We start from the raw sequence: 24,529 nt of genomic DNA on the forward strand, positions 1-24,529 counted from the left end.
CCTTTTAGCTTCACATGAACACATCACACTCTTCTCCCCCATTCACCTTCACTTGAACACATCACACTCTTCTCCCCCATTCAGCTTCACATGAACACATCACACTCTTCTCCCCCATTCAGCTTCACATGAACACATCACGCTCTTCTCCCCCATTTAGTTTCACATGAACACATCACACTCTTCCCCCCCATTCACCTTCACTTGAACACATCACACTCTTCTCCCCCATTCAGCGTCACATGAACACATCACACTCTTCTCCCCCATTCAGCTTCAGATGAACACATCACACTCTTCTCCCCCATTCAGCTTCACATGACCACATCACACGCTTCTCCCCCATTCAGCTTCACATGAACACATCACACTCTTCTCCCCCATGCAGCGTCACATGAACACATCACACTCTTCTCCCCCAATCAGCGTCACATGAACACATCACACTCTTCTCCCCCATTCAGCGTCACATGAACACATCACACTCTTCTCCCCCATTCAGCTTCACATGAACACATCACACTCTTCTCCCCCATTCACCTTCACATGAACACATCACACCCTTCTCCCCCATTCACCTTCACATGAACACATCACACTCTTCTCCCCCATTTATCTTCATATGAACACATCACACTCTTCTACCCCATTCAGCGTCACATGAACACATCACACTCTTCTCCCCCATTCAGCTTCACATGAACACATCACACTCTTCTCCCCCATTCAGCTTCACATGAACACATCACACTCTTCTCCCCCATTCAGCTTCACATGAACACATCACACTCTTCTACATCATTCAGCGTCACATGAACACATCACACTCTTCTCCCCCATTCAGCTTCACATGAACACATCACAATCTTCTCTCCCATTCAGCGTCACATGAACACATCACACTCTTCTCCCCCATTCAGCTTCACATGAACACATCACACTCTTCTCCCCCATTCACCTTCACTTGAACACATCACACTCTTCTCCCCCTCATTCAGCATCACAAAACACATCACACTCTTCTCCCCCATTCAGCGTCACATGAATACATCACACTTTTTTCCCCCATTCAGCTTCACATGAACACATCACACTCTTCTCCCCCATTCAGCTTCACATGAACACATCACACTCTTCTCCACCATTCAGCTTCACATGAACACATCACACTCTTCTCCCCCATTCAGCTTCACATGAACACATCACACCCTTCTCCCCCTCATTCAGCATCACAAAACACATCACACTCTTCTCCCCCATTCAGCGTCACATGAACACATCACACTCTTCTCTCCCCCATTCAGCTTCACATGAACACATCACACTCTTCTCCCCGATTCAGCTTCACATGAACACATCACACTCTTCTCCCCCCTTCACATGAACACATCACACCCTTCTCCCCCATTCAGCATCACATGAAAACATCACACTCTTCTCCCCCATTCTCCTTCACTTGAACACATCACAGTCTTCTCCCCCTCATTCAGCTTCACATGAACACATCACACTCTTCTCCCCCATTCTCCTTCACATGAACACATCTCACTCTTCTCCCCCTTTTAGCTTCACATGAACACATCACACTCTTCTCCCCCATTCACCTTCACTTGAACACATCACACTCTTCTCCCCCATTCAGCTTCACATGAACACATCACACTCTTCTCCCCCATTCAGCTTCACATGAACACATCACGCTCTTCTCCCCCATTTAGTCTCACATGAACACATCACACTCTTCCCCCCCATTCACCTTCACTTGAACACATCACACTCTTCTCCCCCATTCAGCGTCACATGAACACATCACACGCTTCTCCCCCATTCAGCTTCAGATGAACACATCACACTCTTCTCCCCCATTCAGCTTCACATGACCACATCACACGCTTCTCCCCCATTCAGCTTCACATGAACACATCACACTCTTCTCCCCCATGCAGCGTCATATGAACACATCACACTCTTCTCCCCCAATCAGCGTCACATGAACACATCACACTCTTCTCCCCCATTCAGCGTCACATGAACACATCACACTCTTCTCCCCCATTCAGCGTCACATGAACACATCACACTCTTCTCCCCCATTCAGCTTCACATGAACACATCACACCCTTCTCCCCCATTCAGCGTCACATGAACAAATCACACTCTTCTCCCCTATTCAGCGTCGCATGAACACATCACACTCTTCTCCCCTCATTCAGCTTCACATGAACACATCACACTCTTCTCTCCCCCATTCAGCTTCACATGAACACATCACACTCTTCTCCCCCATTCTCCTTCACATGAACACATCACACTCTTCTCCCCCTTTCAACGTCACTTGAACACATCACACTCTTCTCTCCCCCATTCAGCTTCACATGAACACATCACACTCTTCTCCCCCATTCACCTTCACCTGAACACATCACACTCTTCTCCCCCTCATTCTGCTTCACATGAACAAATCACACCCTTCTCCCCCATTCTGCGTCATATGAACGCATCACACTCTTCTCCCCCATTCTCCTTCACATGAACACATCACACTCTTCTCCCCCATTCAGCGTCACATGAACGCATCACACTCTTCTCCCCCATTCAGCGTCACATGAACACATCACACTCTTCTCCCCTATTCAGCATCACATGGACACATCACACTCTTCTCCCCCTCATTCAGCTTCACATGTTGCTGCACTGCACATTTCCGGCCTCTTTACAGCCACTATTTCACACTCTCTCCTCCGTCTTCTCCTCTTCCAGCTTCATCCAAGATTCTTTATCCATTACATCTCATTATACAAGTACAAGAGTGTCCAATTCTTGTATTTTGGCTCAACAACACTGCAGCAACAACACTAATAAAATAACAAAACAGAACAAAAAGCAGTGATAATAATAAAATATGTGCGGTATACACTCACTGGCTACTTTGTTAGGTACACCTTGCTAGTACCGGGTTGGACCCCCTTTTGCCTTCAGAACTGCCTTAATCCTTCGTGGCATAGATTCAACAAGGTACTGGAAACATTCCTCAGATAGTTTGGTCCATATTGACATGATAGCATCACGCAGTTGCTGCAGATTTGTCGCCTGCACATCAATGATGTGAATCTCCCGGTCCACCACATCCCAAAGGTGCTCTATTGGATTGAGATCTGGTGACTGTGGAGGCCATTTGAGTACAGTGAACTCATTGTCATGTTCAAGAAACCAGTCTGAGATGATTCGAGCTTTATGACATGGCGCGTTATCCTGCTGGAAGTAGCCATCAGAAGATGGGAACACTGTGGTCATAAAGGGATGGACATGGTCAGCAACAATACTCAGGTAGGCTGTGGCGTTGACACGATGTTCAATTGGTACTAAGGGGCCCAAAGTGTGCCAAGAAAATATCCCCCACACCATTACACCACCACCACCAGCCTGAACCGTTGATACAAGGCAGGATGGATCCATGCTTTCACATTGTTGACGCCAAATTCTGACCCTACCATCCGAATATCGCAGCAGAAATCGAGACTCATCAGACCAGGCAACGTTTTTCCAATCTTCTATTGTCCAATTTTTGTGAGCCTGTGCAAATTGCAGCCTCAGTTTCCTATTCTTAGCTGACAGGAGTGGCACCCGGTGTGGTCTTCTGCTGCTGTAGCCCATCTGCCTCAAGGTTCGACGTGTTGTGCATTCAGAGATGCTCTTCTGCATACCTCGGTTGTAATGAGTGGTTATTTGAGTTACTGTTGCCTTTCTATCAGCTCGAACCAGTCTGGTCATTCTCCTCTGACCTCTGGCATCAACAAGGCATTTTCGCCCACAGAACTGCCGCTCACTGGATATTTTCTCTTTTTCGGACCATTCTCTGTAAACTCTAGAGATGGTTGTGCGTGAAAATCCCAGTAGATCAGCAGTTTCTGAAATACTAAGACCAGCCCGTCTGGCACCAACAACCATGCCACGTTCAAAGTCACTTAAATCACCTTTCTTCCCCATTCTGATGCTCGGTTTGAACTGCAGCAGATCGTCTTGACCATGTCTACATGCCTAAATGCATTGAGGTGCTGCCATGTGATTGGCTGATTAGAAATTTGCGTTAACGAGCAGTTGGACAGGTGTGCCTAATAAAGTGGCCGGTGAGTGTATGTAGGGTGCTTTGTCTGTGTGTGTGTGTGTTTGTGTAGGCCCAGCCTTAATAAATGTGCGTGTGTGTATGTAGTTTTTTGTTTTTTTGTGTGTGTTTGTATATGCCAAGCTAAATCTGTTTCAGTGTGTGTGTGTGTGTGTGTGTGTGTAGGCCCAGGCTTAATAAATGTGCATATGTGTATGTATTTTTTTTTAATATTTGTGTATGTTTGTATATGCCAAGCTACATCTGTTTGAGTGTGTGTGTGTGAACTGATGATCCACTGAAGACCATTGGTCAGTACCATCAGTCCAGCACCAGGCTTAGGGTCTTTAATGTTCTTTGTTCAAAAGCCTGGTTGCTTGGTGGAAAAAGCTGTTCTGGAGCCTACTGGTCCGAGTTTTGAGGCTGCAGAACCGCTTGCCTGATGGTATCAGCTGGAAAAGTCCATAGTTGGGGTGGTTGTGGTCTTTGGTAATCCTACAGGCTTTGCTGACACCATGTCCAATGTATATGTCCTGAATGGAGGGACGCTTGTATCCACTGATGTCCTGGGCCGTCCACACAACCCTCTGCAGTGTTTTGTGGTTGTGGGCAGTACAGTTCCCATGCCAGTCGGGATGCTTTCAGTTGTGCCTCTGTAGAAGGCCTGTAGAATCCTGGGCCCCATGCCAAACTTCTTCAGTTGCTTGAGGTGAATGAGGCATTGCTGTGCCTTTTTCACCACACAGCTGGTGTGTTCATCCCAGGTGAGTTCCTCAGTAATGTGGACACTGAGGAATTTGCAGCTCTTGATCCTCTCTACAGCAATCCTGTTGATGGTGATGGGGTCCAGCCTCCCGCCTCTCTTCCTGTAGTCCACAATCAGCTCCTTGGTTTTGTCGACGTTGAGAGAGAGGTTATTCTCCTGGCACCACTTGGTTAGATTGTTGACCTCTCTCCTGTACGCCGTCTCGTCATTTTCGGTGATCAGGCCCATAACCGTCATGTTGTCAGTCCATTAGTGTCTGTCCATGGCTGGGCCCTTTTGTCAGGCTCCATCCCCTGGCAGAGTAAAGTAGTGGAGCAACAACAGCAGACAGAGTAAAGTAGTTGTTAAGGACTTCCGGTTATGGCGAGGGACTAGGAGGTCACAAATCTCCAGCTCTGCAGCTACCGTGTAAATTAATCCTACAATACTAATCCGAATCTTGTCCAAAGTCACGCAATACGTGTATAAGAGTACCCAGAACTAAAATGTCAGGGAAAAACCCGAAAGAAAAGGCAAAGAGAGAGAAAGAGAAGGAGAAAAGGAAATCGCGACATGAGGAAGGGGCTGAGAAGGCTAGCGACGCCATGCAGGTTGAAAATATGGCTAACGAAGAAGATGACCACGAGGAAGAAGATGACGAAATGCTAGACACAGATAAGAATAGCAACCAAGATATCATGAAAGCCATACAGTCTTTGAAAAGTGGACTTTACAAGAAAATTGGTGGAGTGCAAGCGACAATTGCGGATGTAAAGAAACAAATACAGGAATGCACGGGTCGCATGGAACAGGCCGAACAACGGATTTCTGACGTGGAGGACGACGTTAAGAAGCTAACACCCCGAGTTAGCACGCTGGAAAGCACCGTCAAAAGCCTTACTGACAAAGTGGAGGACTTGGAATGCAGGAGTCGGCGATTTAACGTAAGGTTGGTGGGCCTACTGGAGAAAGAAGAGGGCCAGGATGCACCTGCATTTTTGGAGAAGTGGTTGCCGGAGGCTCTGAACATGGATCCGCGGGAGGGCTTGGTAGTGGAGCGAGCTCATAGAATCGGCGCTCCGGTAGACTCTCGCACGGGTCGTCCAAGGACATTGATCATGAGGTTCATGAACTTTAAGGACAGGGAGCGAGTACTAAAGGCAGCCAAAACCAAGGGACAGGTCCTTTACAAGAACACACCGGTCCGTTTTCACATGGACCTCTCTGCTGGGGTGCACAAGATGCAGCGCGACTACGATCAGGTCCGGAAGAAGCTGAGAGACAGGGGGATCCACAAGCACAGCATCCTCTTTCCAGCCCGGCTCCTGGTAACACACGACAAGAGACCCCACACCTTTCAAACCCCAGCATAAGTGGAGAGGTTTATTCAATCCCTTGGATAAGGACTGACGCAGTAGGCTATTAAGCCCAATTTATTTTATTTTATTTCCATTGACACGAAAGATGTAGCTACGTGTTCGGGCTGTCGCCATTTTGTTTTTGTTTAGGCATTATTTTTCTTCCTGGACAGGACTGAGTCTCGTTTATAGCTAGACTATTCAGCTTTTGTGGAAGACACTTAACCCTGAATGAGAGACAATGTCCAAGCACCAGCCGAAAGGACATGGGCACATCCAAGTAGGCCTAGGCCTAAGGGACAGAGTCGTCATTGGTTTATTCGCCTATCGGAGGAAGGAAGGCCCAATGCATCGCGGACTTTTGTGACCAGGCTACAGACTTTTCCCTCTCCTCGTCTTCCAGTCTGCATGCACGGGTTCCAGGTTTGTGTATGTGATCGGGCGGTAAATGTTATGTATGCCTACATGTTGTAAGCGTTGCACAGTTCATTACTGATGTTATGTGTGATTAGTATTTAGAAAAAGTAAGATAGCGAGCTGGAGCGGAAAGAAAAGAAAAGGTAGAGAAACTCGTTTTAGCGGTAGTTAAACGTGGGATGGGAGGGGATGTCCAGAGTTCCTGGACTTCAGGTTCGTATGGGGTTGAGGGTGGGTTTTTGTGGTTTCATTTTATTATTTATTCTTTCATCAGTGGGTGTGGTTTGTCAAAGTACTTTTTCACTACGGTTCCTAATATAAAATACCGGAATCAATGTCAGAGAGTTGCAAGATAAAACGTACTTGGTGGAATTGTAGGGGTTTGATCAAACTCACAAAGGTGAAGCAGGTAATGAGCAGGATAAAATCCTTGAAATCAAAAATCGTTTTTTTTACAAGAAACACACATGGTGGATGAGGATGTCCCCAAAATAGCAAGACGATGGCAGGGTCAAGTGTTGTCTGCTCCTTACACCACTCATGCTAGAGGGGTTATGATACTAATTCATAAATCGGTTCCATTACGGGTACAGCATGTACACTGCTCAAAAAAATAAAGGGAACACCTAAAAACACAATATAGACCTCGATGAATGAAATATTTCAGCTGAAAATCTTTATTTATTAGACAGAGGAATGTGTTTAGAGCAAAATAACCTAAGAATGATCAATGGAAATCAAAATCATTAGCCCATTAAGGTCTGGATTCAGAATCATACTCAAAATCAAAGTGGAAAATGCGAACATAGGCTGATCCAACTTCTGTGGAAATTCTTCAAGACGATTCAAAATGAGGCTCAGTAGTGTGTGTGGCCTCCACGTGCCTGTATGCACTCCCTACAACGTCTGGGCATGCTCCTGATGAGACGACGGATGGTCTCCTGAGGGATCTCCTCCCAGACCTGGATCAGGGCATCGGTCAACTCCTGGACAGTCTGTGGTGCGACATCGCGTTGGTGGATGGTACGAGACATGATGTCCCAGAGGTGCTCGATTGGATTCAGGTCTGGGGAACGTGCAGGCCAGTCCATAGCATCAATGCCCTCGACATACAGGAACTGCTGACACACTCTGGCCACATGAGGACGAGCATTGTCATGCATGAGCAGGAACCCAGGGCCCACTGCACCAGCATGTGGTCTGACAATGGGTGTGAGGATCTCATCCCGGTACCTAATGGCAGTCATGGTACCTCTGGCTAGCATGTAGAGGTCTGTGCGGCCCTCCAAGGATATGCCTCCCCAGACTATCACTGACCCACCGCCAAACCGGTCATGCTGGAGGATGTTGCAGGCAGCAGAACGTTCTCCACAGCGTCTCCAGACTCTCTCACGTCTGTCACATGTGTTCAGTGTGAACCTGCTCTCATCTGTGAAGAGCACAGGGCGCCAATGGCGAATCTGCCAACCAAGATGTTCTCTGGCAAAGGTCAATCGGGCTGCACGGTGTTGGGCTGTGAGCACAGGCCCCAATTGTGGACGTCGGGCCCTCATACCATCCTCATGCATTCTGTTTCTCACTGTTTGAGCAGAAACCTGCACATTAGTGGCCTGTTGAAGGTCGTTTTGTAGGGCTCCAGCAGTGCTCCTCCTGTTCCTCCTTGCACAAAGGACCAGATAGCGGTCCTGCTGCGGGGTTGTTGTCCTCCTGCGCCCCCTCCACGTCTCCTGGTGTACTGGCCTGTCTCCTGGTACCTCCTCCATGCTCTGGACACTGTGCTGGGAGACACATCAAATCTTCTTGCCACAGCACGCATTGATGTGCCATCCTGGATGAGCTGCACTACCTGACCAACATCTGTAGGTTGCAGATACCGCCTCATGCCACCTCTAGTGGTGAGGGCACTAGCAAAATGAAAAACTAACCAAAGATCGGCCAGAAAAGATGAGGACAGGCAAATGGTCTGTGGCCACCACCTGCAGTCTGTGGCCACCACCTGCAAATCCATTCCTTTTATAGGGGGTGTCTTGCAAATTGTCTAATTTCCGACTGGTGGAAATTAGACAATTTACTAACAGGTGAAATTGATTCACAAATCAGTGTTGCTTCCTAACTGGACAGGTTGATATCTCAAAAGTGTGATTGACTTGGAGCTACATTGCATTGCTTATGTGTTCCCTTTATTTTTTTGAGCAGTGTAGTTAAGGACCCTGCAGGGAGGTATATTATAGTCCAGGGTAGGTTATTATCTGAAACCTTAACTTTGATAAATGTTTACGGCCCCAATGAAGATGACTCTAAATTCTATAATAGTCTGTTTTTGACTGCTTCAAATCATCCTGGGAAATACATAATAGCTGGTGACCCTAACTGTACGTTAGATCCTTCAAAAGACAGGTCAACTGGTTTAGATGATACCCACAGTGAGTCCAGGAAGATGATACACCATTTTATGAAGGAATTGAATCTGTTTGATGTTTGGAGGCATGGTAAACCGAACACAGTAGAGTATTCCTGCTATTCCGGTACTCATAGAACTCACTCACGCATAGACTACTTTTTGGTTTCAGCACTACTTGTCTCCAAAATAGACGAATGTCATTATAGTAGTATAGTTCTGTCTGACCACGCTGCAGTATCCTTGACCTATGAAGATAATAACTTAGTGTGCTACCCCCCGAGATGGCGTTTTCAACCCGGGTGGCTTGCGGATCCTACATTCATAGATTTCTTAGATAGGCAGATTGACCTGTATTTTGAATGTAACAAGTCCAAGACTTCTGCTAGCGTAAGGTGGGAGGCTTTCAAAGCCTTTATTAGGGGCCAAATCATTTCCTTCACTAGCTCCAAGAAAAAGGCTACACGACTTGAAATGAAGACATTAGATGAGGAAATTAAAAAACTGGAAACAGAAATATATAATAATAGATATATACCTACAGATGTTGATGCAAGACTGCTACTGCTTAGATCACAGTACAATGAATTGGCAGCTAATAAAGCGGCTGCTGATTTAATGAGACTCAAACAGTCCTACTATGATCAGGGGGAAAAGCCCAGAAAACTTCTAGCATGGCACATTAAACAACAACAAACAGAAAGGTCTATTAATTGTATTGAAGTCCCAAGTGGTAGAACTATAGTGGACCCGACAGAGATTAATGAAGCCTTTAGAGACTTCTATGGGAAATTATACAGCTCTGAGTGCTCTCCTAATCTGGACACGCAAACACAATTCCTAGACAATCTTAATATTCCTAAAATTTCAGAAGAGGAATGTAGAGTATTAGATCAAGATGTAACTGCGGTGGAAATTGCAGAAGCAGTTGGGTGTATGCAGGCTGGAAAATCAGCGGGTCCAGATGGCATCCCTATAGACATTTATAAAACATTTCAAACCAAATTAATACCACCCCTCTTGGAGATGTTTCAGGAATCCTTTGACAATGGTCTTCTCCCTACATCTATGAGGGGCGCCCTAATCACTTTACTCCCAAAACTGGGGAAACCAAATACAAAATGTGAAAATATGCATCCAATAAGTCTCCTAAATTCTGATACAAAAATACTCTGTAAAATTCTTGCAAGAAGATTGGAGGATCTTCTACCTAGAGTAGTGGGGGAAGACCAGAATGGATTCATTCAAGGGAGACAGGGTTTTCATAACGTTAGACCAGTGCTCAATATTTTATACAGTCAGAGGGAGGCGCCTGACACGGCCTTACTTTCACTTGATGCAGAGAAGGCCTTCGACCGTGTTGAATGGCCTTATCTGTTTGAGACGTTAACATGATTTGGCTTTGGGGATACATTTATCAAATGGGTAAGATTGCTTTGTACAGGGCTTACTGCCAAAGTTTTGACGAATAGTAAGGTTTCTAAAACTTTTAACATTTGTAGAAGTTGCCCTCATGGGAGCCCTTTATGGCCTTTACTTTTTATTCTTGCGATAGAACCATTTGCTATAGCGGTGAGGACACACAGCGATATTTATGGAATTCGAGAGGGACATCTGGAGGACAGGGTAGCACTCTTCGCCAATGACGTGATATTAATGCTTAAAAGTCTGCATAAATCTATCCCAGTGCTCCTAAGCCTTATTGAAACATTTGGGAAAATATCCGGTTATAAAGTTAATTACTCCAAATCATCTGTAATGTTACTGAATGAAACAGAGAGGAAGAATGGTCTTGTTTATGCTTCTACCTTCAACCTAACAGGCACATTTACATATCTGTGAATAAAAATTGTCCCTGAGGTGAATAAGATTGCTCAGTGAAATTATGAGCCCATCCTGGATGCTAGTATTGCTTCGATAGAGCGTTGGACATCCTTACCTATTTCAATGATTGGCAGGATTAATATCCTAAAGATGAATATACTTCCCAAATGTCTTTATTTGTTCCAGAATATCCCCCTACCCCCTCCTCCATCTTTGTTCACGAAAATCAAGAAACTGTTTACCAACTTTATTTGGCAAAATAAACGTCCTAGATTACGTCTATCTTTACTTTATCTACAATATGATCAAGGAGGCCTGAAATGTCCAAATATCCAATGGTATTACTGGGCAGCACAATTAAGGTCGATTATGTTTTATTTCTCATCTGGAAGTCCCCCAGCTTGGATTGATCTGGAAGCCTGCTCTGTTAAACCGGGCTTACCATTGCACCTGTATTTGTATTCAGCAGACCGTAAATATCTGAAGAAAAATACAGACAACCCTATAATATTGAATATGACTGATGTTTGGTACAATGCTTGTAAGTATTTTAATATAAATATGTCCCGGTCACACTTCAGTCCTATTTGGGGTAATGCCAATTTCAAACCAGGGCAAAATGATAGGGGATTTAAATTATGGGCTGAAAAGGGGTTAAGGAAAGTGCAAGACATGTATAGGGAGGAGGATGAAGTATTCATGTCCTTTGAGGAAATATCTACCAAGTATGACATTCCAAGGAATCATTTTTTCAAATATCTTCAGCTAAGGAGTTTTATATCATCCTGTCAAAGCCATTCATTAGACATTCCTACCATTTCTATATCACAAAACACTGTTATGATAAAGGTTTAATTTCAACTATGTATGACTTATTTGTATCTGGATCTGATGAATCATCAGAGACAACACTGAGATCATGGGAGGGAGATATAGAGGAGGAAATATCTTTAGAAGAATGGAGTGAGGCATGTAAAGAGGCCGAGAGACAGACAGTTAGCAGCAACCTAAAGCTTCTACAGTATAAATGGTTGATGCATACATATATAACTCCTGGTAAATTGCACAAGTTTAATGACAATATTCCTGATACCTGTATTAAGTGTAGTGAGGCAAGGGGGACGCTGTTTCACTGTATATGGGAATGTGTGGAAGTGAAAACCTTCTGGCAAGATGGAGCTTGTTGATATGATTGATCAAATTTTGTCAAAGAAATTACCATTGAGTGCAAAGCTTTTTATTCTTGGTTTATATCCTACCATCCCACATTTACATAGCAATGAGTTCAGATTTATAGATATGTGTATATTACAAGCAAAATGTGTAATTGCTCTTAATTGGAAAAGAGTTGATGGACCAAGAATTGGTATGTGGGTTAAAGAAATGGCTTCAAACATGTCAATGGAAAAGATAATGTATATTGTTAGACATAAACAAAGTGTTTTTGATAAAATCTGGGGATTGTTTCTGTACTTCTTAAGACATAATACTAATGTTGGTAACTTGCTTCAGCAAGAACAAGCTCTGGGGGAGTAAAACAACTCTATCTGATTGTTTATATGTGTAAAAGCAACTGAAAAAAAACCCCACACCTTCTAATCAGTCTGTGAAAGAAATTATTATTTTATTATTTTAATTAATTTAATTTTTATTTTTATTATCTTTTTTAACCCTGCTTTGAATTGTATTACTTGTTATAGGGACGAGGTTGGGGGGGGTAGGGTGAAAATGTTTGCTGTACTGTGCTATTACTTGTTTTGATGTAATTTGCAAACAGAATTCAATAAATATATTGCTTAAAAAAAGTAGTTGTTAAGGGTTGTGCAGGAGGACCCAGAGGCAGAAGACTCTTAGTAACATTTAATGAAAATTAAACAAAGGGAATAAATAATAGGGGAGAGAGAAATGTGGGATGTGTGTGGTGGTCAGATAGTTTTGTTAGTGGGGTGTGTGAATACGCTATGTGTAGAGGCAGGCGGTAATGTGTCTAGCTACGTGTTGGTGTAAATTATCCTAAGTGTGTGTAATTTGTGAATTGGGCGTTGGGTCTTGTGCAAGTGTGCATGTACCAGCCAAAGTACCTAATCCGAGGGCAAAGGGGAAAGCCAAAGTTGTAGTCCAAGTGGTAGTCCGAGGAGGTAGGTTGGTTGGCAGGCGAGCTGGCTCTGCGCAACAGGTAGGAGGTATGCTATGGGAAGATCTGGCAATGAGTACAGAGAAGGCCAGGTTCTTGTAGGGGTAGAAGTGATTTTAGATGGGGAACAGCTGAGATTATTGTAGATGGGGAACAGCTAAGGGAATGAGTGACTGGGGAAAAGCAGAGCTGTACTGCCAGTCTGCCAGCAGATGGCATCAGTGGCGCCATAGGGCGCACCGTGCCCATTGAGAGGTGCTGAGGAATGTGAACGCGCCCCAGTTCTGGCGGTGAGGAGTGGATACTTAGGCGAAGCCGAGCACCGTGGAGGTCCAGAGGGAATGGAAGAGGTAGGTTGTGGGGGTTGTGAAGGGGAAACCATAACAGGACCCCTCCCCCGACGGTAGCCCCCTGGTGATTGACCAGGTTTGTCAGCGTCTGCCCGGTAGAAGTCCCGGAGGAGACTGGGGTCCATGATGAGTCGGGGAGACACCCAACTGCACTCCTCTGGACCGTAGCCCTCCCAGTCCACCAGATATTGGAAGCCACAGAGGCGCACGTCCAGCAGCCACTACACCATCCATTGTGGGTGGCCGTCGACCAGTTGAAGAGGAGGTGGAGCAGGACAGAGGGCATAAAGAAAGCTAGAGAAGACTGGCTTGATCTTGGAAACGTGAAAAACCGGGTGAACCTTAAGAGAGGCAGGGAAGATTAGATGAAAAGCCGTGGGGTTGATGAGGCTGTCAACAACATAGGGGCCAAAGAAGCGGAATGACAGCTTCTTGGAGGTGTCCTGGAGCTGGAGAGGAAGGTCCGCTGTGGACCGCCATGCCTTCTGCCCAGATTGGTAGGCAGGAGCTGGAGTGCGGCATCAGTTTGCCCCCCGACAGGTGCGGTCGTTGGACCAGAGCGGGGCGGCCCGTGTGGTCGTCCAGACCCTTCGGCACCGGTGGAGATGGGCTTGTACGGAGGGAACCGCCACTTCGACCTCTTGGCTGGTGAACACTGGGGGCTGGTACCCGAGAGAGCACTCGAAGGGGGGGAGCCCAGTAGCGATGGTGTTCAGGGCGTATTCAACCCAGGGTAGGTCGTCGCTCCAAGAGGAGGAGTGCTTGGCCGCAACACAGCAGACAGCTGTCTCCATGTTCTGGTTGGCTTGCTCGGCCTGCCCATTAGTTTGAGGGTGGAAGCCGGAGGAGAGACTGATGGTGACATCAACCCCCCAACAGAAGGCTTGCCAGACCTGGGAGGTGAACTGGCATCCAACGGTCTGACACAATGTCACGGGGCAGGCCATGAAGCTGGTACATGTGCTCAGTAAGCAGCCTGGCAGTCTCAGCAGAAGACGAGAGTTTGGGGAGGACCACCAGGTGCACAGCCTTAGAGAAGTGATCTACCACAGAGAGGATAGTGGTGTTACCCCGAGAGGAGGGCAGAATGGTCACAAAGTCCAAGGCTATGTGGGACCATGGGCAGCTGGGTACGGGAGGAGGGCGCAGCAGGCCCACAGTAAAGCCTCCCACCAAACAAGCACCGCCGAACTCCCGGATGTCGGACCTCATGGTGGGCCACCAGAGCCGTCGTTGAATGAAGGCCAGGGTGCGATGGATGCCGGGGTGACAGGCGTTCCGACTGGAATGGCTCCATTGGAGGACCGGGGACTGTACCCTGTCTGGAACGAAGAAACGATGTGCGGGTCTGTTTTCTAGATCGGGCTGAGTATGTTGGCCTGCTTCACCACAGTCCCAATGCCCATGGTGACTGCCCCCACCACCCGAGCCGCAGGAATGATGGTATTCGGAGCCTCAATAGTCTCTTTAACAGGGAATAAGCGGGAGAGGGCGTCCACCTTGGCGTTACGGCAACCCGGGTGGTAGGTGAGTGTGTAGTCAAAACGACCCAGGAACTGGGCCCAGCATGCCTGGCGGTCATTGAGGAATTTAGCCGACCTGATGTACGTCAGGTTCTTGTGGTCAGACCAAATGATGAAGGGGTGCTCGGCACGCTCGATGGTGTTTTAAGCCCCCAACATACTCTTCCAGGCAGCACTGCATGGAAGGCACTCCCCGCCCCCTACAGTTTCAGCCAATCACAGCACTGGCGCTAACACTAACCAGTGCTGTGATTGAATGAAACTGTTGGGGGTGGGGAGTGCCTTCCATGCAGTGCTGCCTGGAAGAGTACGTTGGGGGCTTAAAACACCATCGAAGGCTCAGCACCCTCCAGCAATGGCGCCTCTCCTCCAAGGTAGCCATAACTGCCATTAGCTCCCTGTTGCCGATGTCATAGCTGGCCTCAGCAGGGAGGTAGTGGCGAGAGAAGAACACACAGGGGTGGAGCTTCTGATCCTACGCAGACTGCAGGGACAGGACGGCCTGATGCCTGTGTCAGAGGCGTCCACCTCCACAATGAACTGCCTGGCAGTGTCAGGGTGAAGGAGGATCGGGGCTGTGGTGAACTGTTGCTCGAGGTCAGTGAAGGCATGGTCGGTGGCATAGGACCAGGTAAAAGGGCGAAGAGTGGAGGTGAGCTGGGTGAGTGGAGCAGCGACTTGGCTGTAGTTCCGGATGGACTGCCGATAGAAATTGGTGAAGCAGAGGAAGCTCTGGAGCTGTTTCCATGTGGTCAGCAGGGGCCAGTCCATAACGGCCTGGATCTTGCAGCAGTCAGGTCTGGTGGCTCCACCCTCCACGATTAGGCCGAGAAACTCCACCAAAGAGGCATGAAAGGTGTACTTCTCTGCCTTAACGAAGAAACGGTTCACCAGGAGGCGTTGGAGAACCATCCGGACATGTTGGGGGTGCTCCTCCGGGGTCTGGGAGTAGACAAGAATATCGTCCAAGTACAGGACCATGAACATGTCGATCATGTCCCAGAGGATGGCATTCATGAGTGCCTGGAAAACTCCTGGGGCATTGGTTAGGCCGAAGGGCATAACCAGGTACTCGTAATGGCCTTGGGGTGTCTTGAACACCGTCTTCCACTCATCACCCTCCTGAATATGGACAAGGTGATAGGCACTCTGGAGGTCCAACTTGGTAAAGATGGTGGCCCTCATGTGGGGTTCGAAGTTGGAGCTCATGAGAGGGAGTGGGTATTTGTTTTTTATGGTGATGTTGTTGAGTTGAGTTGAGTTGCCAATTATTCCTGCTTCATCAAGTCCGGCCATAGTCGAATCTGAGGAGACCAGGGCGCGAACCCCGGCCCCCAGTGGGCAACTGCATCGACACAAAGCCGATGCTTTGACCGCTACACCACCGCGGACACGCCAATCCGTTTTAACCTGTTTCGTGGTGTTGAAGCTAGCACACAGCTAACGTTAGTGCAAACTATAGGTGTCACATACTAGTGCTAGCTGGCTAACGTTAGCTACAGCCAGCACTTTGTTTATGCTGTATAAGGATATTCTGAGACGACAACTAAATTCACTTACTCGCACATCCATTCGAAGTCGGAGAGATTTTCCTGTTGGTCTGCTTGGACATGACTATTAGCACCTTTACATAGGATGTTGTGAGGACAGGCTCCAATTGAGCCCGAGAGGCCTTCATACAGGTATTGTGACCTCTGGAGGTCTCATGTTCCCTGATGTTTTCTACCTTCATTATCTTGTTACCAATGACAAATGAATTGCTATGGTTTTTGGCATCCTGGCGACAGACGGAGCAACTCATTATCACGGTCTGTGCGTTATACTCCAGCCAGCCTCTCGCAGCTCCTTTATCGTCATACCTCCACTTTTCACTAAACTTTATTTTTTCGGTTTGGTGGTGTTGGTGACTTCTTCCTCGTCTTCGGGGCATGGTTGTTTTTTTGATGGTGGTTTTGCACCTTTTAAATATCGCCACATAACTGGTGTTGCTGGCTAACATTAGTTAAAAGAAAAGAGTAGGCTACTACCGAGTTTGACGGTGCTGCTGTCATTGTTCCTCTCATGTGTGTGCATCATGTTACCCGCCAGTAGCGTCTAGCAACATTCTAATGCACTTTGATTGATTAGTTTCTGTTATTGTTGTTGCTATGTTGTTGCTGTTGCTAAGGAGAGAGAGAGGGAGAGAGAGCGAGAGAGAGGGGGGAGGTTAAGTGGTTGGATTTCACTTTTTTTGTTACTCCCCATTTGGCGGGTAGGCTTCTGAGATTTAATCGCAAAGCAGAAAATCTGCTCGCCTTTGGCGTGTGGCGAGTGTTAATTTCGGTCCCTGGGTATGGGATTGAATGGCTCCTGATGGAAGGAGGCCGGCAGGAGAGCGGGGCTGGGAGCTGTGGCATTGGCTGCGACGACAGGTGGAGCGGAGGCAATGGTGAGAGAGATCATAGCGACGGAGAGCTCCTGGATAGCCTGCTCAAACTGAGCCTGTCTGGCTGCCTGGTTGGCAATAGTCTGTAGTTGCAGGGTTACCAAAGAGCGGATCTCCTCCGAAAGAGACCGGAGCTCCTGTACCTGGTCGTGTAAGGCTGATGGGACATGACCATCTCCCGGAGCTGCCCATGCTGAGCTGTGAGAGAGTGGGCTTGTGTGAAGAGGGCGTGGTGCACCGGGTCCTCTTGTTGTCCTCCGGGGTTGAGTCTCCGAGTGGGCTGGGTCCATCTTGGCCACATCTTTTGTTACGGGTTGTGCAGGAGCACCCAGACGACCACACAGGAGGCGGAAGACTCTTAGTAACGTTTATTGAAAATTAAACAAAGGGAAAAAATAATAGCTGAGAGAATGGTGCTCAGATAGTTTTGTTAGTGGGGTGTGTGAATACCCTATGTGTAGAGGCAGGCGGTAATAGGTCTAGCTATGTGTCAGTGTAAATTATCCTAAGTGTGTGTAAAATGTGAATCGGGCATTGGGTGCTGTGTAAGTGTGTGTGTACCAGCCAAAGTACCAAGTCTGAGGGTAAAGGAGAATTGAGGAGTAGTCCGAGTTCAAAGCCAAAGTAGTAGTCCGTGTTCAACGTCTAAGTGGTAGTCCGAGGAGGTAGGTAGGTTGGTTGGCAGGCGGACGGCTCTACGCAACAGGTCAGAGGTATCCTATGGGAAGATCTGACAATGAGTTTGAGAGAAGACCGGGTTCTTGTAGGGGTAGAAGTGATGCAAACGGGGAACAGTTGAGATGATTGGGGAAAAGCAGAGCCGTCCTGCCAGTCTGCCAGCAGATGGCATCAGTGGAGCCGTATAACATGCCGTGCCCGTTGTGAGGTGCTGGGGACCTCAGGGTCTGGGTCCAGTGATGGGGATCGTGAACGCTCCCCAGCTCTGGTGGTGAGGAGTGGATACTCAGGTGAAGCCGAATGCTGTGGAGGTCCAGGGAGAATGGAAGAGGTAGGATGCGGGGTGTGTGAAAGTAAAACCGTAACAATAGTGGAGCAACAACAGCAGTCAGAGTAAAGTAGTGGAGCAACAAGAGCAGCCAGAGTAAAATAGTGGAGCAACAAGAGCAGCCAGAGTAAAATAGTGGAGCAACAACAGCAGGCAGAGTAAAGTAGTGGAGCAACAACAGCAGGCAGAGTAAAGTATTGGAGCAACACCAGCAGGCAGAGTAAAGTAGTGGAGCAACACCAGCACGCAGAGTAAAGTATGTCTGTGAATGTTCTCATTCATCCAGGTCATGGTTATCCAAAGGAATTGAATCAAGTGTAACTGGACTTGGTATATATCCGTTAAGACGTTTTGCCCCTCATCCAAGAGACTTCATCAGTTCATGCCTTTCTGACTAGACCAAGCTAGTCAGAAAGGCAGAGTAAAGTAGTGGAGAAACAACAGCAGTCAGAGTAAAGTAGTGGTGCAACAACAGCAGGCAGAGTAAAGTAGTGGTGCAACAACAGTAGGCAGAGTAAAGCTGTGGAGTAACAACAGCAGTCAGAGTAAAGTAGTGGAACAACAACAGCAGGCAGAGTAAAGTTGTGGAGCAACAACAGCAGGCAGAGTAAAGTAGTGGAGCAAAAACAGCAGGTAGAATAAAGTAGTGGAGCAACAACAGATGTCAGAGTAAAGTAGTGGAACAACAACAGCAGGCAGACAAGTAGTGGAGCAACAACAGCAGTCAGAGTAAAGTATTGGAGCAACAACAGCAGGCAGACAAGTAGTGGAGCAACAGCAGGCAGAGTAAAGTATTGGAGCATCAACAGCAGGCAGAGTAAAATAGTGGAGCAACAACAGCAGGCAGAGTAAAGTAGTGGAGCAAAAACAGCAGGCAGAGTAAAGTAGTGGAGCAACAACAGCTGGCAGAGTAAAGTATATCTGTGAATGTTCTCATTCATCCAGGTCATGGTTATCCAAAGGAATTGAGTCGAGTGCAACTGGACTTGGTATATATCCGTAAAGACGTTTCGCCCCTCATCCAAGAGGCTTCCTCAGTTTGTGCCTTTCTGACTAGACCAGGCTAGTCAGAAAGGCAGAGTAACGTAGTGGAGCAACAATAGCCGGCAGACAAGTAGTGGAGCAACAATAGCAGTCAGAGTAAAGTAGTGGAGCAACAACAACAATCAGAGTAAAGTAATAGAGCAACAACAGCAGGCAGAGTAAAGTAGTGTAGCAACAACAGCAGGCAGACAAGTAGTGGAACAACAACAGCAGGCAGAGTAAAGTAGTGGAGCAACAACAGCAGTCAGAGTAAAGTTGTGGAGTAACAATAGCAGGCAGACAAGCAGTTGAGCAACAACAGCAGGCAGAGTAAAGCAGTGGAGCAACAACAGCAAGCAGAGTAAAGTTGTGGAGCAACAGCAGCAGTCAGAGTGAAGTAGTGGAGCATCAACAGCAGGCAGAGTAAATTAGTGAAGCAACAACAGCAGGCAGAGTAAAGTAGTTGTGCAACAACAGCAGGTAGAGTGAAGTTGTGGAGCAACAACAGCAGTCAAAATGATATAGTGGAGAAACAACAGCAGGCAGAGTAAAATAGTGGAGCAACAGCAGCAGGCAGAGTAAAGTAGTGGAGCAACAACAGCAGGCAGAGTAAGTTGTGGAGCAACAACAGCAGGCAGAGTAAAGTAGTGGAGCAAAAACAGCAGGTAGAATAAAGTAGTGGAGCAACAACATATGTCAGAGTAAAGTATTGGAGCAACAAGAGCAGGCAGAGTAAAGTATGTCTGTGAATGTTCTCATTCATCCAGGTCATGGTTATCCAAAGGAATTGAATTAAGTGTAACTGGACTTGGTATATATCCGTTAAGACGTTTTGCCTCTCATCCAAGAGGCTTCATCAGTTCATGCCTTTCTGACTAGACCAAGCAAGTCAGAAAGGCAGAGTAAAGTAGTTGTGCAACAACAGCAGTCAGAGTAAAGTAGTGGTGCAACAACAGCAGGCAGAGTAAAGTAGTGGTGCAACAACAGTAGGCAGAGTAAAGCTGTGGAGTAACAACAACAGTCAGAGTAAAGTAGTGGAACAACAACAGCAGGCAGAGTAAAGTTGTGGAGCAACAACAGCAGGCAGAGTAAAGTAGTGGAGCAAAAACAGCAGGTAGAATAAAGTAGTGGAGCAACAACAGATGTCAGAGTAAAGTAGTGGAGCAACAACAGCAGGCAGACAAGTAGTGGAGCAACAACAGCAGTCAGAGTAAAGTATTGGAGCAACAACAGCAGGCAGACAAGTAGTGGAGCAACAGCAGGCAGAGTAAAGTATTGGAGCATCAACAGCAGGCAGAGTAAAATAGTGGAGCAACAACAGCAGGCAGAGTAAAGTAGTGGAGCAAAAACAGCAGGCAGAGTAAAGTAGTGGAGCAACAACAGCTGGCAGAGTAAAGTATATCTGTGAATGTTCTCATTCATCCAGGTCATTGTTATCCAAAGGAATTGAGTCGAGTGCAACTGGACTTGGTATATATCCGTAAAGACGTTTCGCCCCTCATCCAAGAGGCTTCCTCAGTTTGTGCCTTTCTGACTAGACCAGGCTAGTCAGAAAGGCAGAGTAACGTAGTGGAGCAACAATAGCAGGCAGACAAGTAGTGGAGCAACAATAGCAGTCAGAGTAAAGTAGTGGAGCAACAACAGCAGTCAGAATAAAGTAATGGAGCAACAACAGCAGGCAGAGTAAAGTAGTGGAGCAACAACAGCAGGCAGACAAATAGTGGAGCAACAACAGCAGGCAGAGTAAAGCAGGGGAGCAACAACAGCAGGCAGAGTAAAGTAGTGGAGCAACAACAGCAGTCAGAGTAAAGTAATAGAGCAACAACAGCAGGCAGGGTAAAGTAGTGTAGCAACAACAGCAGGCAGACAAGTAGTGGAACAACAACAGCAGGCAGAGTAAAGTAGTGGAGCAACAACAGCAGTCAGAGTAAAGCAGTGGAGCAACAACAGCAAGCAGAGTAAAGTTGTGGAGCAACAACAGCAGTCAGAGTGAAGTAGTGGAGCATCAACAGCAGGCAGAGTAAATTAGTGAAGCAACAACAGCAGGCAGAGTAAAGTAGTTGTGCAACAACAGCAGGCAGAGTGAAGTTGTGGAGCAACAACAGCAGTCAAAGTGATGTAGTGGAGCAACAACAGCAGGCAGAGTAAAATAGTGGAGCAACAGCAGCAGGCAGAGTAAAGTTGTGGAGCAACAACAGCAGGCAGAGTAAAGTAGTGGAGAAAAAACAGCAGGTAGAATAAAGTAGTGGAGCAACAACAGATGTCAGAGTAAATTATTGGAGCAACAACAGCAGGCAGACAAGTAGTGGAACAACAACAGCAGGCAGAGTAAAGTATTGGAGCATCAACAGCAGACAGAGTAAGATAGTGGAGCAACAACAGCAGGCAGAGTAAAGTAGTGGAGCAAAAACAGTAGGCAAAGTAAAGTAGTGGAGCAACAACAGGAGGCACAGTAAAGTATATCTGTGATTGTGCTCATTGATCCAGGTCATGATTATCCAAAGCAATTGAGTCGAGTGCAACTGGACTTTGTATATATCCGTAAAGACGTTTCGCCCCTCATCCAAGAGGCTTCCTCTGTTTGTGCCTTTCTGACTAGACCAGGCTAGTCAGAAAGGCAGAGTAACGTAATGGAGCAACAATAGCAGGCAGACAAGAAGTGGAGCAACAATAGCAGTCAGAGTAAAGTAGTGGAGCAACAACAGCAGGCAGAGTGAAGTTGTGGAGCAACAACAGCAGTCAGAGTAAAGTAATGGAGCAACAACAGCAGGCAGAGAAGTAGTGGAGCAACAACAGCAGGCAGAGTAAAGTTGTGGAGCAACAACAGGAGGCAGAGTAAAGCAGTGCAGCAACAACAGCAAGCAGAGTAAAGTTGTGGAGCAACAACAGCAGGAAGAGTAAAGTAGTGGTGAAACAACAGCAGGCAGAGTAAAGTTGTGGTGAAACAACATCAGGCAGAGTAAAGTAGTTGTGCAACAACAGCAGGCAGAGTAAAGTTGTGGAGCAACAACAACAGGCAGAGTAAAGTAGTGGAGCAACAACAGCAGTCAGAGTAAAGTAATAGAGCAACAACAGCAGGCAGAGTAAAGTAGTGTAGCAACAACAGCAGGGAGACAAGTAGTGGAACAACAACAGCAGGCAGAGTAAAGTAGTGGAGCAACAACAGCAGTCAGAGTAAAGTTGTGGAGTAACAATAGCAGGCAGACCAGCAGTGGAGCAACAACAGCAGTCAGAGTAAAGCAGTGGAGCAACAACAGCAAGCAGAGTAAAGTTGTCGAGCAACAACAGCAGTCAGAGTGAAGTAGTGGAGCATCAACAGCAGGCAGAGTAAATTAGTGAAGCAACAACAGCAGGCAGAGTAAAGTAGTTGTGCAACAACAGCAGGCAGAGTGAAGTTGTGGAGCAACAACAGCAGTCAAAGTGATGTAGTGGAGCAACAACAGCAGGCAGAGTAAAATAGTGGAGCAACAGCAGCAGGCAGAGTAAAGTTGTGGAGCAACAACAGCAGGCAGAGTAAAGTAGTGGAGCAAAAACAGCAGGTAGAATAAAGTAGTGGAGTAACAACAGATGTCAGAGTAAATTATTGGAGCAACAACAGCAGGCAGACAAGTAGTGGAACAACAACAGCAGGCAGAGTAAAGTATTGGAGCATCAACAGCAGTCAGAGTAAAATAGTGGAGCAACAACAGCAGGCAGAGTAAAGTAGTGGAGCAACAACAGGAGGCACAGTAAAGTATATCTGTGATTGTGCTCATTGATCCAGGTCATGATTATCCAAAGCAATTGAGTCGAGTGCAACTGGACTTTGTATATATCCGTAAAGACGTTTCGCCCCTCATCCAAGAGGCTTCCTCTGTTTGTGCCTTTCTGACTAGACCAGGCTAGTCAGAAAGGCAGAGTAACGTAGTGGAGCAACAATAGCAGGCAGACAAGTAGTGGAGCAACAATAGCAGTCAGAGTAAAGTAGTGGAGCAACAACAGCAGGCAGAGTGAAGTTGTGGAGCAACAACAGCAGTCAGAGTAAAGTAATGGAGCAACAACAGCAGGCAGACAAGTAGTGGAGCAACAACAGCAGGCAGAGTAAAGTTATGGAGCAACAACAGGAGGCAGAGTAAAGCAGTGCAGCAACAACAGCAAGCAGAGTAAAGTTGTGGAGCAACAACAGCAGGAAGAGTAAAGTAGTGGTGAAACAACAGCAGGCAGAGTAAAGTTGTGGTGAAACAACAGCAGGCAGAGTAAAGTAGTTGTGCAACAACAGCAGGCAGAGTAAAGTTGTGGAGCAACAACAACAGGAAGAGTAAAGTTGTGGAGAAACAACAGCAGGCAGAGTAAATTAATGGAGCAACAACAGCAGGCAGAGTAAAGTAATGGAGCAACAACAGCAGGCAGACAAGTAGTGGAGCAACAACAGCAGGCAGAGTAAAGCAGTGGAGCAACAACAGCAGTCAGAGTAAAGTAATAGAATAACAACAGCAGGCAGAGTAAAGTAGTGGAGCAACAACAGCAGGCAGACAAGTAGTGGAGCAACAACAGCAGGCAGAGTAAAGCAGTGGAGCAACAACAGCAGGCAGAGTAAAGTAGTGGAGCAACAACAGCAGTCAGAGTAAAGCAATAGAGCAACAACAGCAGGCAGAGTAAAGTAGTGGAGCAACAACAGCAGGCAGACAAGTAGTGGAGCAACAGCAGGCAGAGTGAAGTATTGGAGCATCAACAGCAGACAGAGTAAAATAGTGGAGCAACAACAGCAGGCAGAGTAAAGTAGTGGAGCAAAAACAGTAGGCAAAGTAAAGTAGTGGAGCAACAACAGGAGGCACCGTAAAGTATATCTGTGATTGTGCTCATTGATCCAGGTCATGATTATCCAAAGCAATTGAGTCGAGTGCAACTGGACTTTGTATATATCCGTAAAGACGTTTCGCCCCTCATCCAAGAGGCTTCCTCTGTTTGTGCCTTTCTGACTAGACCAGGCTAGTCAGAAAGGCAGAGTAACGTAGTGGAGCAACAATAGCAGGCAGACAAGTAGTGGAGCAACAATAGCAGTCAGAGTAAAGTAGTGGAGCAACAACAGCAGGCAGAGTGAAGTTGTGGAGCAACAACAGCAGTCAGAGTAAAGTAATGGAGCAACAACAGCGGGCAGACAAGTAGTGGAGCAACAACAGCAGGCAGAGTAAAGTTGTGGAGCAACAACAGGAGGCAGAGTAAAGCAGTGCAGCAACAACAGCAA

This window comes from Lampris incognitus, chromosome 3 (genome assembly GCF_029633865.1).
Source record: "Lampris incognitus isolate fLamInc1 chromosome 3, fLamInc1.hap2, whole genome shotgun sequence".
Classification (NCBI taxonomy): Eukaryota; Metazoa; Chordata; class Actinopteri; order Lampriformes; family Lampridae; genus Lampris; species Lampris incognitus.